The following is a 17,202-nucleotide window of genomic DNA, read 5'->3' as shown; positions in this document are numbered from 1 at the left end:
GCGGTGAACGCACATTGGAAGCGTGTATTCGTCGTCGCCATACTGGCGTATCACCCCCACGTGATGGTATGGGGTGCCATTGGTTACACGTATCGGTCACCTCTTGTTCGTATTGACGGCACTTTGAACAGTGGACGTTACGTTTCAGATGTGTTACGACCCGTGGCTCTAACCTTCATTCGATCCCTGCGAAACCCTATATTACAGCAGGATAATGCACGACCCCATGTTGCAGGTCCTGCACGGGTGTTTCTGGATGTTCGACTGCTGCCCTGGCCAGCATATTCTCCAGATCTCTCACCAATTGAAAACGTTTCGTCAGTGGTGGCCGAGCAAATGGATCGTCACAATACGCCAGTCACTACTCTTGATGAACTGTGGTATCGTGTTCAAGCTGCATGGGCAGCTGTAGCTCTACACGACATCCAAGCTCTGTTTGACTCAATGTCCAGGCGTATCAAGGCCGTTATTATGGCCAGCGGTGGTTTTTCTGGGTACTGATTTCTCAGGATCTATGCACCCAAATTGTGTGAAAATGTAATCACATGTCAGTTCTAGTATAATATATTTGTTCAATGAACACCCGTTTATCATCTGCATTTTGTATTGGTATAGCAATTTTAATGGCCAGTAGTGTATATTGCTCGCTTTACATGTAGTCCTCTGTTCGGATACTTGACCCCGTAATCGAACCTGTTTTTATACATGCTCCCACAATTTCAATTCTTTTATTCTATCGAGGAAGTCATTTTGCACATCGCAAAGAGAAACGTCTAACTTCACTGATGAAATAAACTGAAGTGCTGACAGAAGAATGCTAACGGCTGATTATTGCGTACAACTGTTCATTGCTGTAACTGTTTATTTCAGAAGTCGAAATACTGCATTCGCATTCGAAGGCGAGGCGGGGACACTTTTAATTGCGCCAAACTGTATTAGGGAGAGCCGGCCGGTGCGGCCGTGCGTTTCAAGGCGCTTCAGTCTGGAACCGCGTGACCGCTACGGTCGCAGGTTCGAATCCTGCCTCGGGCATGGATGTGTGTGATGTCCTTAGGTTAGTTAGGTTTAAGTAGTTCTAAGTTCTAGGGGACTGATGACCACAGATGTTACGTCCCATAGTGCTCAGAGCCATTTGAGCCATTTTTGTATTAGGAAGAGAAATCATTTACACCATCTGCCATAGCCGTAATGTGCCACATAAAGGAGTGAGGTACTGAGCCGTAAAAATCGTTGACAAACTATCCATTAATGTAAAGAATTTGAAGAATAATAAAATTAACTTTAAACAAAATTGAATTCATCTTATTTGCGTCATCACACGAACTTGCCACTATTTAGCAGCAAACATGGTATAAGATTCCCTTGAAAATGCTGTTTTGAATGCCAACGGCTTTCCTACTCCATATTAGGGTGGATAATGTGGTTTTCAGGGTTCCCTATTTTTTTGCGACACCTTATATGCTACCTGCAAAACTGATTTTTTGTCCTCTACTTTGCGGAAGCGGTGAATTGCATGACTGACAGTGGGACGAAATTACGAATTCACTGAGGATGGGTAGGTGTGCCTGCTATGGAAAGAAAAACAGCTTACGAGAACTGAACCGAGCGAGGTGGCGCAGTGGTTACCACACTGGACTCGCATTCGGGAGGACAACGGTTCAATCCCGTCTCCAACCATCCTGATTTAGGTTTTCCGTGATTTCCCTACATCGTTTCAGGCAAATGCCGGGATGGTTCCTTTGAAAGGGCACGGCTGATTTCCTTCCCAATCCTTCCCTAACCCGAGCTTGCGCTCCGTCTCTAATGACCTCGTTGTTGACGGGACGTTAAACACTAACCACCACCACCTTACGAGAACTGACAACGGTCGCGAGAGCTGTACCACTCCCTGTTCGCATCGGATATGACGCCTTTGATGTGAGGAGGACGTGGCGATCGGTTAGGCTTTCTGAGGCCTCTTGTGCTCTTTTGTAGTAAAAAGGAAGTGCTGTCAGTACAGTACTCGAAACTGTTTGTTACTCTTTCACTTGGCCATTTGTAAGAAGGTAACCATGCCATTAACGCTGCGTATTACAGAGAAACTACGGTTAACTGTACTACTAAATGCTTGATACTAATACAGCAAGTTGCTCAGTTGTCAAAATCAATACTTGATTTCGGCTGTGAATGGAAAAAAAAGAAAGAAAAAGAAAAAAACTGCGTCGGCTCCACTTCGCATTTTGCGTAATGACATGCAGTAGGCTTTTACAATTAATAAAATATTCCGAGCTATTATGCCGTGGTCTAAGGGATTTCACTTCAGAACATGACGTTTCGTCCCCATCTGCGGAGGACATTATCAACGGGGATCTTAGCTTCGTTGAACGTCCGAGTCAGATACTGGCTCGCTACTGACTACAGCCAACTTTCCACTTGCGCGAGCTCCCGCGCAGTGAGGTCACGTGTTGTGAATACGCGAACACGACTGGCCGTCGTCCGCTGTTACTGTCATCCCATGGTGGAAGACGTACACATCGTCTTCGGCACCGAAATTCAAGTTTCATTCAATTTCACAATCTCTATGGCCTCTCTGTATAACCTTTCGTGGTATCTGTTTGTGGCTGTCAGCACTTGAGTCCGGCCAAACTAAATGTGGTGGTCTCATGGCTGTAAAGCATGTTACGTAACAGCTGATCTGTCAGTCTCCCCTATTCTGCAATTGCCCTTCTCCTCTTCGAGTCGTTTTTCCACAGGTCTTTTTGTAGTACCCACATACACCTCCCAACAACTAGACGGAATTCTATAAATTCCAGCTTTTTCCAGCGGTTGGCGAGCTTCCTCGATTGTTTTTAGATGATACTGAGCCTCCGTGTGGGTGTGTAAGTTACCGCGATATTCCGCTTTCTCAAAATTTTTCGTATGCGGCCAGTCACGTCCTTAATGAATGGCAAGAAAACTTTGTAATTCACCTGCGCTTGAGCATCATTGTGATTTCTGCGCGGTTGTTTTAATTCTGCGCCAAGCAGCTTTAGTTCACAGATTTTCCTTGCTCTATCCGCCAACGTTTTTATGACGCCTCGCTTTTGTTGTGGCTGGTGGTTTGAATTCGGTTGTAGGTAACGGTCTGTGTGCGTGGGTTTTCGGTAAACTGTGTGGTCCAAGCTACCATCTTCTTTCTTGAAATCAAGAAAATTTAATCTTCGGAATGCCTCCTCCTCCTTTGTAAACTGAATCTTCGGATTGATCCGGTTCAGATGTTTGTGAGAACGAGCCAGTTTCTCCCTGCCATGTCGCCACAAAATATATCATCAACCTAACGGAACCAAATATTGTTCGCAGTTTCCAATGCCTTCTCCTCGAATTTTTCCATAAAGAAGTTCGCTATAACCGGGCTTAATGGGCTCCCCATAGCGACACCATCTGTCTGTTGTTAAATCTTCGTTTCATTTGAAATACGTGGTTGTGAGCCAATATTTAAACAGATCCGCAACATAGCCCGGAGTATTTTATTAATTGTGATAATTCCGGCCGTGAAAGTTTACATTTTACACTTAGTCGACTTTTAAAACTGGAAGTTGGTAGAGCACTTGCCCGCGAATGGCAAAGGTCCCGAGTTCGAGTCTCGGTCCGGCACACAGTTTTAATCTGCCAGGAAGTTTCATATCAGCGCACACTCCGCTGCAGAGTGAAAATCTCATTCTGGAAACATCCCCCAGGCTGTGGCTAAGCCATACCTTCTTTCAGGAGTGCTAGTTTTGCAAGGTTCGCAGGAGAGCTTCTGTAAAGTTTGGAATGTAGGAGACGAGGTATTGGCAGAAGTGAGGTTGTGAGGACGGGGCGTGAGTCGTGCTTGGGTAGCTCAGTTGGTAGAGCAGTTGCCCGCGATAGGCAAAGGTCCCGAGTTCAAGTCTCGATCTGGCACACGGTTTTAAGGTGCCAGGAAGTTTCATATCAGCGCCCACTCCGCTGCAGAGTGAAAATCTCATTCTAGTCGAGTTTTAGTCCTCCGTCACGTGCCACAGGCGCCGGTTTCGAACGTCAGCACGGTAGAGGGAGGGGCGTGCGCTATCTGCTCGCATCTGCCGTCTGAGCGGAGTCCCGCTGTAGCAGCGATTTTCATTTGTCACTACACACTCGTTTTATGTCCAGCGATCCACTCATTCCATTTGAGTGCATTCAACTCGATTCTCATTTCATGTAACTATGGTAAACAGTGCCGCAAGAATGATGGTCTGCTTTAATGCTACGTATTTTTCAGATATTTATCTCAGCAAATGTTAACACTCCTACTCAGTGGCAAAACTAAAGTTGACACTCTGCTGATCTGCAACGAGCTTTGCTAACCGGTGATGGGTGGAGCAGACAGTGTGTGATATTCCTGGCCGTGGCCGCCGGTATTTCATTTTGCTAGAAGCTCGCCTTGATGCTGCTTGATGCATGCGGAGTGGCATGTGGTAAAAAAGTGGAGAGAGGTGCAAGCGACAGATGTCACAGTATGTACCAGACCCGTGGCAGAGTGCACCGGTTGCACTGAACTTGCGTGTGATTGGTCGGCTCGTTCGGTTGCTAGGCGCCAAAGCGCCTAACTCAACCGAAGTGCCTCGGACACCTTCGGATCGGTTGGCGCGTGGGACGAAGTGGTTCGACTGCGCTATAGTCATTCTGTTTCGGATTTTCTATAGGGACGGATACGTAGCTCTGTTCTGGGCGTTCTTCAGAGTCGTACTCTGTATCGAAAATTGGGTGGAAAAGTTACCGTACAATTAAGAAAGCCATGTCGAGTGTTGTAATAAAAAAAAGACAGCACTCCGTCTTCAGGCCACAAGTGGCCCATCGGGAGCATCCGACCGCCGTGTCATCCTCAGTTGAGGAGGCGGATAGGAGGGGCGTGTGGTCAGCACACCGCTCTCCCGGTCGTTATGATGTTTTTCTCTGACCGGAGCCGCTACTATTAAGTCGAGTAGCTCTTCAATTGGCATCACGAGGCTGAGTGCACCCCGAAAAATGGCAACAGCGCATGGCGACTGGATGGTCACCCATCCAAGTGCCGGCCACGCCCGACAGCGCTTAACTTTGGTGATCTCACTGGAACCGGTGTATCCACTGCGGCAAGGTTATTGCCACTGTGTTGTAAAAGACAGTGTAAAATGTGTGATTATTTAAAATATAACCAAACAGGATACAGTGATGAGAAGTTCCGCCTACCATCAATGACAGTACTACAGATCTTGCCCTCTGTAGATACGGAGACTAACCTTGGCAACTGGCATCCCATAAAAAGCATCACAGGTTCAAGTTGACAGCATAGCAGCCTCCGCCGAAGAAGATGCCACGATCTGTCTTTTGCGCTGGGGACACCTCGCTGGAAGAGGACAGGTTGGTGGTAAGAGCGGTTAGGGACTGTTAATCAATCTCTCCAGATCCCAGTCCTGACATCCAAAGTACACGCATAATTTATAAATGTCGAACCAAGCTCGCCAGTATACGAGAGCGAGGATTAAGTGGCTGTTGGGCAGTCTGGTTTATTCCGGCCTGAACTGGCGTTTTATCGAGTCGTCGTACGATTGCCGAAAACATAAACAGGCGTCAGAGCGAGTTAGAGAGAGAGAGAGAGAGAGAGAGAGAGAGAGAGAGAGAGAGAGGCTGGCACGGATAGGGCCGCCGTCACGGCGCTCGGTGGCGGGCTGTGGGCGGCCGCAGTCGATGGCGTCAGGGGCAGAGTCGCCAGTGCTGCAGGAAACGTTCCTCTCACGTGCTTTCAGTAGCTAACGAGCCGAAGCGTGAAAGTCTTTGTCGAAAATATTGTTGTACAAGCGTTGGCAGCAATGCGACAAATATAAGCTCGAACATAAATACACTGGAGGTATGACTTGACAAACGCCTTCAGTCACAACCTTTCGTGTTGTATTAAGTACACGATGCGTTTCGGACCATGTGCGTCCATCATCAGGTGTAATTTGTCTTAATGCATGCTTTATTTTTCTCTTGAATGAGCTGAAATGCATATTCCTCTCACGAAAAGGTTTGAAGTTAGGTTATGAATATCGTAATTCAAATAGTTCAAATGGCTCTGATCAGTATGGGACTTAACATCTGAGGTTATCAGTCCCCTAGAAATTAGAACTACTTAAACCTAACTAACCTAAGGATATCACACACATCCACGCCCGAGGTAGCATTCGAACCTGCGACCGTAGCAGTCGCGCGGTTTCGGACTGGAGCGCCTAGAACCGCTCCGCCACCCCATCCGGCAATTTCGTAAGTCAATTGCGGAAAATATGTGTGAAATGCTGGAAAAGATGAACAGTGTAAACGTACCACAAGGTGCAAGAAAGGCGTTTTTAACGTTTTAGCACAAGCGACATACGAAAACCATAGAGAAACGAATGTTTGCTTGTGCCAAAACATTGAAAATGGTTTTCGTGGATTATGCGGTAAGTGTACAATGTTCATCTTTTCCAATATTTCGAAAATATTTTCCGCGTTTGACTTACGAAATTCATAACCTAACATCAAACCCTTTCGTGGCAGGAATATGCATTTCTCACCTCATTCAATACAGTCACGTTTGAAGCTCCGAAATATGGAAAAAATTAAATCGAACCTAACTGCAGGTGCCCCCCATGAACCATAGACCTTGCCGTTGGTGGGGAGGCTTGCGTGCCTCAACGATACAGATAGCCGTACCGTAGGTGCAACCACAACGGAGGGGTACCTGTTGAGAGGCCAGACAAACGTATGGCTCCTGAAGAGGGGCAGCAGCCTTTTCAGTAGTTGCAGGGGCAACAGTCTGGATGATTGACTGATCTGGCCTTGTAACACTAACCAAAACGGCCTTGCTGTGCTGGTACTGCGAACGGCTGAAAGCAAGGGGAAACTATAACCGTAATTTTTCCCGAGGGCTTCCTCGTGGGTAAAATATTCCAGAGGTAAAATAGTCCACCATTCGGATCTCCGGGCGGAAACTACTCAATAGGTCGTCGTTATCAGGAGAAATGAAAACTGGCGTTCTACTGATCGGAGCGTGGAATGTCAGATCCCTTAATCGGGCAGGTAGGTTAGAAAATTTAAAAAGGGAAATGGATAGGTTAAAGTTAGATATAGTGGGAATTAGTGAAGTTCGGTGGCAGGAGGAACAAGACTTTTGGTCAGACGAATACAGGGTTATAAATACGAAATCAAATAGGGGTAATGCAGAAGTAGGTTTAATAATGAATAAAAAAAATAGGAGTACTACAAACAAAATAGTGAACGCATTATTGTGGCCGGATAGACATGAAGCCCACGCCTACTACAGTAGTACAAGTTTATATGCCAACTAGCTCTACAGATAATGAAGAAATTGATGAAATGTATGATGAGATAAAATAAATTATTCAGGTAGTGAAGGGAGACGAAAATTTAATAGTCATAGGTGACTGGAATTCGAGAGTACGAAAAGGGAGAGAAGGAAACATAGTAGGTGAATATGGATTGGGAGTAAGAAATGAAAGAGGAAGCCGCCTGGTAGAATTTTGCACAGAGCACAACTAAATCATAGCTAACACTTGGTTCAAAAATCATAAAAGAAGGTTGTATACATGGAAGAAGCCTGGAGATAGTGACAGGTTTCATATAGATTATATAATGGTAGGACAGAGATTTAGGAACCAGGTTTAAATTGTAAGACATTTCCAGGGGCAGATGTGGTCTCTGACCACAATCTATTGGTTATGAACTGTAGATTAAAGCTGAAGGAACTGCAGAAAGGTGGGAATTTGAGGAGATGGGACCTGGATAAACTGAAAGAACCAGAGGTTGTAGAGAGCTTCAGGGAGGGCATTAGGGAACGATTGACAAGAATGGGGAAAGAAATACAATAGAAGAAGAATGGGTAGCTTTGAGGGACGAAGTAGTGAAGGTAGCAGAGGATCAAGTAGGTAAAAAGACAAGAGCTAGTAGAAATCTTTGGATAACAGAAGATGTATTGAATTCAATTGATGAAAGGAGAAAATAAAAAAATGCAGTACATGAAGCAGGCAAAAAGGAATACAAACTTCTCAGAAATGAGATCGGCAGGGAGTGCAAAATGGCTAAGCAGGGATGGCTAGAGGACAAATGTAAGGATGTTGGGGCTTGTCTCACAAGGGGCAAGATAGATACTCCCTACAGGAAAATAAAGAGACCTTTGGAGAAAAGAGATCCACTTGTATGAATATCAAGAGCTCAGATGGAACCCAGTTCTAAGCAAAGAAGGGAAAGCATAAATGTGGAAGGAGTATATAGAGGGTCTATACAAGGGCGATGTACTTGAGGACAACATTATGGAAATGGAAGAGTATGTAGATGAAGATGAAATGGGAGATATGATACTGCGTGAAGAGTTTGACACAGCACTGAAAGACCTAATTCGAAACAAGACCCCGGCAGTAGACATCATTCCATTAGAACTACTGAAAGCCTTGGGAGAGCCAGTCCTTACAAAGCTCTACCATCTAGTGAGCAAAATGTATGAGACAGGCGAAACACCCTCAGACTTCAAGAAGAATATAATCATTCCAATCCCAAAGATAGCAGGTGTTGACACATGTGAAAATTACCGTACTATCAGTGACGGCTGCAAAATACTAACGCGAATTCTTTACAGACGAATGGAAAAACTGGTAGAAGCCAACCTCAGGCGGGGTAAAATACAGGGAGCGAAAGGCTATTTACAATTTGTACAGAAACCAGATGGCAGTTATAAGAGTCGAGGGGCATGAAAGGGAAGCAGCGGTTGGGAAGGGAGTGAGACAACGTTGTAACCTCTCCCGGACGTTATTCAATCTGTATATTGAGCAAGCAGTAAAGGAAACAAAAGAAAAATTAGGAGTAGGTATTAAAATCCATGGAGAAGAAATAAAAACTATATGATTCGCCGATGACATTGTAATTCTGTAAGAGACAGCAAAGGACTTGGAAGAGCAGTTGAACGGAATGTACAGTGTCTTGAAAGGAGGATAAAGCAAAACGAGGATAATGGAATGTAGTCGAGTTAACTCGGGTGATGCTGAGGGAATTAGATTAGGAAATGAGACACTTAAAGTAGTAAAGGAGTTTTGCTATTTGGGAAGCAAAATAAGTGATGATGGTGGAAGTAGAGAGGATTTAAAATGTAGACTGGCAATGGCAAGGAAAGCATTTCTGCAGAAGAGAAATTTGTTAACATCGAGTATAGATTTAAGTGTTAGGAAGTCGTTTCTGAAAGTATTTGTATGGAGTGTAGACATGTATGGAAGTGAAACATGGACGATATGTAGTTTGCACAAGAAGAGAATAGAAGCTTTCGAAATGTGGTGCTACAGAAGAATGCTGAAGATTAGACGGGTAGATCACATAGCTACTGAGGTAGTATTGAATAGGATGGGGAGAAGAGAAGTTTGTGGCACAACTTGACCTAGAAGAAGGGATCGGTTGGTAGGACATGTTCTGAGGGATCAAGGGATCACCAATTTAGTATTGGAGGGCAGCGTGTAGGGTAAAAATCGTAGAGGGAGACCAAGACATGAATACACTAAGCAGGTTGAGAAGGATGTAGGCTGCAGTACGTACTGGGAGATGAAGCAGCTTGCACAGGATAGAGTAGCATGGAGAGCTGCATCAAACCAGTCTCAGGACTGAAGACCACAATACCAACAGCCTGCTATTTATACGTCCCGGCATTTTTCAAAAACAGTTGCTGAAAATGATGAAGGAAAATTTAATTAGAAGACCGGTGCCGCGCGGTGTGGCCGGGATTACGCGGCCCCTCCCGCCGAAGGAACGATTGCTCCCTCGGGCATGGGTGTGTGTGTGTTGTTCTTAGCATAAGTTAAAGTAGTGTGCACTTCTAGGGACCGATGACCTCAGCACGTTGGTCCCTCAGGAATTGACACACACACACACACACACACACACACACACACACACACACACACACACACACACAGAAGACTGCTCTTTTCGGCGGGCAGAGGAAATGGTGACGTAATCGGCGCTCGGTGCTACCAACAGAAACTGCATCGTTTATCATAATCACGCAATTTTGACACTACAACTGTTAGGTCGCTGGCGGTGGCAGAAATGAAAAAACAAGGTAGTCGACGTGAAGTGAGCAGAAATCTGAACTACGGACCCATAGGATAATTTTATTGTGCCACTTACAAGCAGTTACCATTGTTAGCAAAGTGGTTATCGCCCAGCGTGAACGTGCATCGTTTTCCTTTCAATCCAAGGAGTAGACAGCTAGCTCGTTGATGTGCAGAATATCTAATAATAAATCAGTACTTAAATTTACAGCTCATAAACTGGCAGTATATTTACAGTGTGCAGTCTCTAACAACCCTACCACAACAAAGGTCAAAAATTAATAATGATTGTGGTGTTGTTCACGCTGCTAAATACTGTATTTTCGGGCAACAACAAAGTTATTTTGTGGCAGGTGTTCAAAATGGTTCAAATGGCTCTGAGCACTATGAGACTCAACATCTGTGGTCATCAGTCCCCTAGAACTTAGAACTACTTAAACCTAACAAACCTAAGGACATCACACACATCCATGCCCGAGGCAGGATTCGAACCTGCGACCGTAGCAGTCGCGCGGTTCCGGACTGAGCGCCTAGAACCGCTAGACCACCGCGGCCGGCTGTGGCAGGTGTCATTAGAGCACAGTTAATAAAGTCATTTCATGTGATAATGAATAAACTAGGCACTGATCTTTTCGTGTTTCCCACGCTGGTCTCGTTGTAAAATCATGGCTCAATCGTCGAAAATCTAGGTGGTGATGATTCGAAGCTCGGATGCGAAGAGGCCTAGGTTTTATTCTGCTATATTCAAAAGTTTTATAGATGTGTTTCACAAACCATTCTTGAAGATTACACTTTTGCAGGACAATGATGATGTGAAAAAGTAATCAGCACTCCGAATTTAAGTTACACTTCGTTTTTATTGCTTTTATTGCAATATCACGTAACACACAAAACATCACTTTACGATACAAAACATACTTGAAAACATCTTCCTCATTGTTAAAGTTCACATTTTATAAACTGGCTACAATATGCGTCTTTCCAACATGACGTCCAAGACTTGACCTTCTCAAGGTCCGACTCTCTAACAACTAACTATCGCTTACGCGACCAAAAATCAGAGTTACGAGTACGTCAAAGATCATAGTGACAAAAGAAAGGATACACATAAGAATAATATCTTTGCAACATAAACATATCGATGTATCAAAGTATCTCTACATTAATGCAATCCAATGTGAATGTTGTCTCAGAAACATGTTAACTACTTTACAGAAACACAGTAGAGCATTTCTGGTATCGAGAAGTTCAGGTGAGCTGCCGTAATGGTTACGTAATTCAAGTACCATTACAAGCCGATATTTTTATAGGATGGTAGGTCGCTATTTTTTCCGTCAATATATCGATACGCTTTTCGTTATGTCGAGAGCTGACAATGATATTTTTATAAATATCTATTTATCGGATTCCCAGTACTTTTAAAAATATCAACGTTCTTATTTAAAACATAGTGCAACCGAGAAGTGTTGTGGTGGTGTGTTGAAGGTGTGTCTACTGTGGGTTGTCGCTACGGCCGAGGGAGCCTTGTAATTGTGGGGTGCAGGTGTGGCTACAGGATACGGTGAGGTCGGCTGAGTGCGTGCCGCGCTTCATCCCGCCTGCGCCTCAGCGCAGTAAACGCTCCGCACCGTCAGTCCTGAAGCGGACGGGTTGCCAGGAGGCGGTTCTGAGGCGGGCGGCTGCTCGGCCCCCACCGCCGCGACAGCAGGTGCCGGGGGCGGCGAGTCGCGTCGCGTGCCACGCCTCGCAACAACCAGCAGCCGTGGGAACTCGTAGACCGTGCCACACCAGACCACGGGCCTGTCTCCTACAAGGCATTCGATTTTAATGCGCTGTGTCCTCTTGCTCCATTACTATTTAAAACTTTAAAATTTAGGAGTATCTGTGTGTACGTAATGGCAACGGCCTTGCCGCAGTGGATCTACATCTACATCTACATCCACACTCGGCAAGCCACCTGGCGGTGTGTGGCGGAGGGTACCCTGACTACTTCTATCGGTTCTCCCTTCTATTCCAGTCTCGTATTGTCTCCTCACGGTCTCTTCGCGAGATATACGTTGGAGGGAGCAATATACTGCTTGACTCCTCGGTGAAGGTATGTTCTCGAAACTTCAACAAAATCCCGTACCGAGTTACTGAGCGTCTCTCCTGCAGAGTCTTCCACTGGAGTTTGTGTACCACCTCCGTAACGCTTTCGCGATTACTAAATGATCCTGTAACGCAGCGCGCTGCTCTTCGTTGGATCTTCTCTCTCTCTTCTATCGACTATATCTGGTACGTATCCCACACTGCTGAGCAGTATTCAAGCAGTGGGCGTACTGTAACCTACTTCCTTTGTTTTCGGATTGCATTTCCTCAGGATTCTTCCAATGAATCTCAGTCTGGCATCTGCTTTACCGACGATCAACTTTGCCGGCCACGGTGGTCTAGCGGTTCTAGCGCGCAGTCCGGAACCGCGCGACTGCTACGGTCGCAGGTTCGAATCCTGCCTCGGGCATGGATGTGTGTGATGTCCTTAGGTTAGTTAGGTTTAAGTAGTTCTAAGTTCTAGGGGACTGATGACCACAGATGTTAAGTCCCATAGTGCTCAGAGCCATTTTAACCATTTTTTTTTGACGATCAACTTTATATGATCATTCCATTTTAAATCACTCCTAATGCGTACTCCCAGATAATTTATGGAATTAACTGCTTCCAGTTGCTGACCTGCTATTTTGTAACTAAATGATAAGGGAACTATCTTTCTATATATTCTCAGCACATTACACTTGTCTACATTGAGATTCAATTGCCATTCCTTGCACCATGCGTCAATTCGCTGCATATCCTCCTGCATTTCAGTATAATTTTCCATTGTTACAACCTCTCGATACACCACAGCGTCATTTGCAAAAAGCCTCAGTGAACTTCCGATGTCATCCACAGGGTCATTTACGTATATTGTGAATAGCAACGGTCCTATGACACTCCCCTGCGGCACACCTGAAATCACTCTTACTTCGGAAGACTTCTCTCCATTCAGAATGACATGCTGCGTCCTGTTATCTAGGAACTCTGCAATCCAATCACACAATTGGTCTGATGGTCCATATGCTCTTGCTTTGTTCATTAAACGACTGTGGGGAATTGTATCGAACGCCTAGCGGAAGTCAAGAAACACGGCATCTACCTGTAAGCCCGTGTCTATGGCCCTCTGAGTCTCGTGGACGAATAGCGCGAGCTGGGTTTCACACGACCGTCTTTTTCGAAACCCATGCTGATTCCTACAGAGTAGATTTCTAGTTTCCAGGAAAGTCATTATACTCGAACATAATACGTGTTCCAAAATTCTACAACTGATTGACGTTAGAGATATAGGTCCATAGTTCTGCACATCTGTTCGACGTCCCTTCTTGAAAACGAGGATGACCTGTGCCCTTTTCCAATCCTTTGGAACGCTACGCTCTTCTAGAGACCTACGGTACACCGCTGCAAGAAGGGGGGCAAGTTCCTTCGCGTACTCTGTGTAAAATCGAACTGGTACCCCATCAGGTCGAGCAGCCTTTCCTCTTTTGAGCGATTTTAATTGTTTCTCTATCCCTCTGTCGTCTATTTAGATATCTACCATTTTGTCATCTGTGCGACAATCTACAGAAGGAACTACACTGCAGTCTTCCTCTGTGAAACAGCCTTGGAAAAAGACATTTAGTATTTCGGCCTCTAGTCTGTCATCCTCTGTTTCAGTACCATTTTGGTCACCGGTTCCCGTCAGATCACCGAAGTTAAGCTTTGTCGGGTGTGACCGGCACTTGGATGGGTGACCATCTGTGCCGCCATGCGCTGTTGCCATTTTTCGGGGTGCACTCAGTCCCGTAATGCCAATTCAGGAGCGACTCGACCGAATTGTAGCGGCTTCGGTCATAGAAAACCATTATAACGACCGGGAGAGCTGAGTGCTGACCACACGCCCCTCCTATCCGCATCCTCAGCTGAGGATGACACGGCGGTTGGGTGGTCCCGATGGCCCACTTGTGGCCTGAAGACGGAGTGCTTATTATATACACCTAATAGTGGAAGAGTGGGGTGAAGAGGGAGGTGGTAGACCAGCGTGGAAAAATTAAGAACGAAAGTAACTTTCGCGTGATGTGGCACTGACTACCATAGCTGGACGAAACTGGGACCGTACGTAGAAAGAACTGCTACGTTACAGTACAGTACAGAAGGTAAATGAAAGAAGTACGCAATGAGACGAACAGAAATTACACTTTCATTCAAAGATAATAATTACGCTGAATTCATCTCGATTCACGATGGTCACCAGGATATTCCAAAAGGCTGGACGTGGTGTGTGATCACCACGGACGGCAACGCATTCTCTACAACGTCGTCGTATGGCGGCCACAGGGTTGGTAAGGAGTTCTTGTGGTAGTGGGTTCAGTTCCCCCCAATAGCGCGGCTGGCAACTGCTGGGATGGTCATTGATGCAGTTACGTCTCCACAACGCATCGCACACGTGCTCCAGAGGAGTTGTCGAAGGAATGGGCAGGCCAGTCCATTCTCCGAATACTCTCTCGTTCCAAGAGCTTCTTCACCTGCGCTGTTGTATGTTGTATGCGGTCGCGCATTGTCATCCATAAAAATGAAGACGAGGCCGAATGCACGTCTGAAAAGACGCATTTGGGGAAGGAGATGACTGGTGGGTGTACCATGTTCAGTAGGTTCCCACGCCGTAACACCTGGACTATCAAAGCGTTGTTGTTCAGCAGTGTTCCTGGGTGCACCACGACTTCGCACGTCTCGCCATGTCGTTAGCTGTTCAGCGACTGAGACCCCTGCGTACGTTACTACTGAAGAGCCGAAGAATCTGGTACACCTGCCTAATATCGTGTACCGCCCCCGCGAACGCGCAGAAGTGCCGCAACGCGACGCGGCATGGACTGGACTAATGTCTAAGTACTGCTGGAAGGAACTGACACCATGCATCCTGCAGGGCTGGCCATAAATCCGTAAGAGTACGAGGGGGTGCAACAGCACGTTGCAAGGCATCCCAGATGTGCTCAATAATGTTCCTGTCTGGGGAGTTTGGTGCCCAGAGGAAGTGTTTAAACTCAGAACAGCAAATGTGTAGCAATTCTGGACGTGTGCATTGTCCTGCAGGAACTGTCCCAAGTCCGTCGGAATCCACAATGGACATGAATGGGTGGAGGTGATCAGACAGGATGCTTACGTTCATGTCACCTGTGAGAGTCGTATCTAGATGTATTCCTCAAACTGCACACTCCCCACACCATTACTGAGCCTGCACCAGCTTCAACAGTCCACTACTGACATGGATTCATGAGGTTGTCTGCTTACCCATACACGTCCATCCGCTCGATACAATTTGAATCGCGACTTCTCCGACCAGGAAACATGTTTCCAGTCATATACAGTCCAATGTCGGTGCTGACGGGCCCAGGCGACGCGTAAAGCTTTGTGTCGTGCAGTCATCAAGGGTGCACGAGTAGTCCTTCGGCTCCGAAAGCCGATATCGATGATGTTTCGTTGAATGATTCGCACGCTGAGACGTGCTAATGCCCAGCACTGAAATCTGTAGCAATATGCGGAAGGATTGCACCTCTGTCACGTTGAACGATTCCCTTCAGTCGTCGTTGGTCCTGTTCTTGCGTGATCTTTTTCCGGCCGAAGCGATATCGGACTTTTGATGTTTTACTGGATTTCTGATATTCACGGTACATTCGTGAAAAGGTTGTACGGGAAAATCCCTAATTTATCGTTACCTCGGAGATGCTGTGTCCTATCGCTCGTGCGCCGACTAAAACACACTTAAATCATGATAACCTGCCATTGAAGCAGCAGTAGCCGATCTAACAACTGCGCCAGACACTCGTATTATATACTCGTTGCCGGCCGCAGCCTCATATTCTGCCTGTTTACACATCTCTGTATTTTAATACGCATGCCTATACCAGTTCCTGCGGCGCTTCGGTATATTAGCGACTTGCATTCTCAGGGCGTGTCGCGCATCACCCAGTCCTACCGCCCCACTGCCAGCGCTTGCTCGTAGCGTGCCCGACCTTTAAATGACCCGCATGCTTCCGTTCATGGCGATGTGATCGTCACTGAATATCTCTAAATATACGTCATTGGAAGCAGATTGTAGTAACAGCCGAGTGACTGTTGCCTAAAATGGCGGACAAAGAACGGTAATCATCGTACGCGTCCGAAGAACTGTGCAGAACGACACACGGCATATCGCCTGCCCTCCTTCCTTCAACATTTGTGGCTGTAATCGTCGGCCCTTCTTGAGAGGTGGCGCGGTGGTACAGGCGCTGGACTGTCGTTCATGGAAAACCGCATAGGAATGCCGCCCCAGCCAGGCAGATTTGATTTTTCCGTGGTTCGACTATACCTTTCCTAAAGGGACCACCAAGTCTTACATCTTCGTCGGTGCTCCGTCTCTGCTGACGATGATGTCGACAGAACTACAAGCTGCCACCCTACCTCATACACCATTCGCACGAGAACTGGTAATTTTATTTCTTCTTTCTCCCCTCAGTGCAGCTTCTACTGTAAAGATGTTATCTGCCCTTGACTCTACCTGAGCGGTTACCAGACGTAGTGTATCTCTGCGAAACTTCGTAGTGCTTTTCCGTAAGTTTAATAAACACAGCCGATTGACATAACAGAAGCTTTAGTCGTCAATAATATATTCTCCTTCACTATTTACAACAGTCTGCCCACGATGGGGCGACTTTTCGAGTCCGCGACTGCAGAAATCACGTGGTTTTGAGGCAAACAACTCGTCCAGTCGTGCCCACAGTGCGTTTTCGTCCGGAAAGAAAGTTCATCTACATCTACGTGATTACTCTGCTATTCACAGTAAAGTGCCTGGCAGAGGGTTCAGTGAACCGCCTTCATGCTGACTCTCTACCGTTCCACTCTCGAACGGCACGCGGGAAAAACGAGCACTTAAATTTTTCCGTGCGAGCCCTGATTTCTCTTATTTTATCGTGATGATCATTTCTGCCCATGTAGGTGGGTGCCAACAGAATGTTTTCGCAATCGGACGAGAAAACTGGTGATTGAAATTTCATGAGAAGATCCCGTCGCAACGAAAAACGCCTTTGTTTTAATGATTGCCACTACTATTCACGTA

At 46.1% G+C, this 17,202-nt stretch overlaps 1 long non-coding RNA gene across 2 annotated transcripts in view; it reads left to right on the top strand.

Annotated features, from left to right (window-relative positions):
• The window catches only part of LOC124711737, a 1,117,457-nt gene that overhangs the window by 999,539 nt on the left and 100,716 nt on the right, over positions 1 to 17,202 (top strand). The window lies entirely within an intron of this gene.

This window comes from Schistocerca piceifrons, chromosome 8 (assembly GCF_021461385.2).
Source record: "Schistocerca piceifrons isolate TAMUIC-IGC-003096 chromosome 8, iqSchPice1.1, whole genome shotgun sequence".
Lineage (NCBI taxonomy): Eukaryota > Metazoa > Arthropoda > Insecta > Orthoptera > Acrididae > Schistocerca > Schistocerca piceifrons.
The sequence above is the reverse complement of the archived record's forward strand: the minus strand, read 5'-3'. Positions and strand labels throughout refer to the sequence as shown.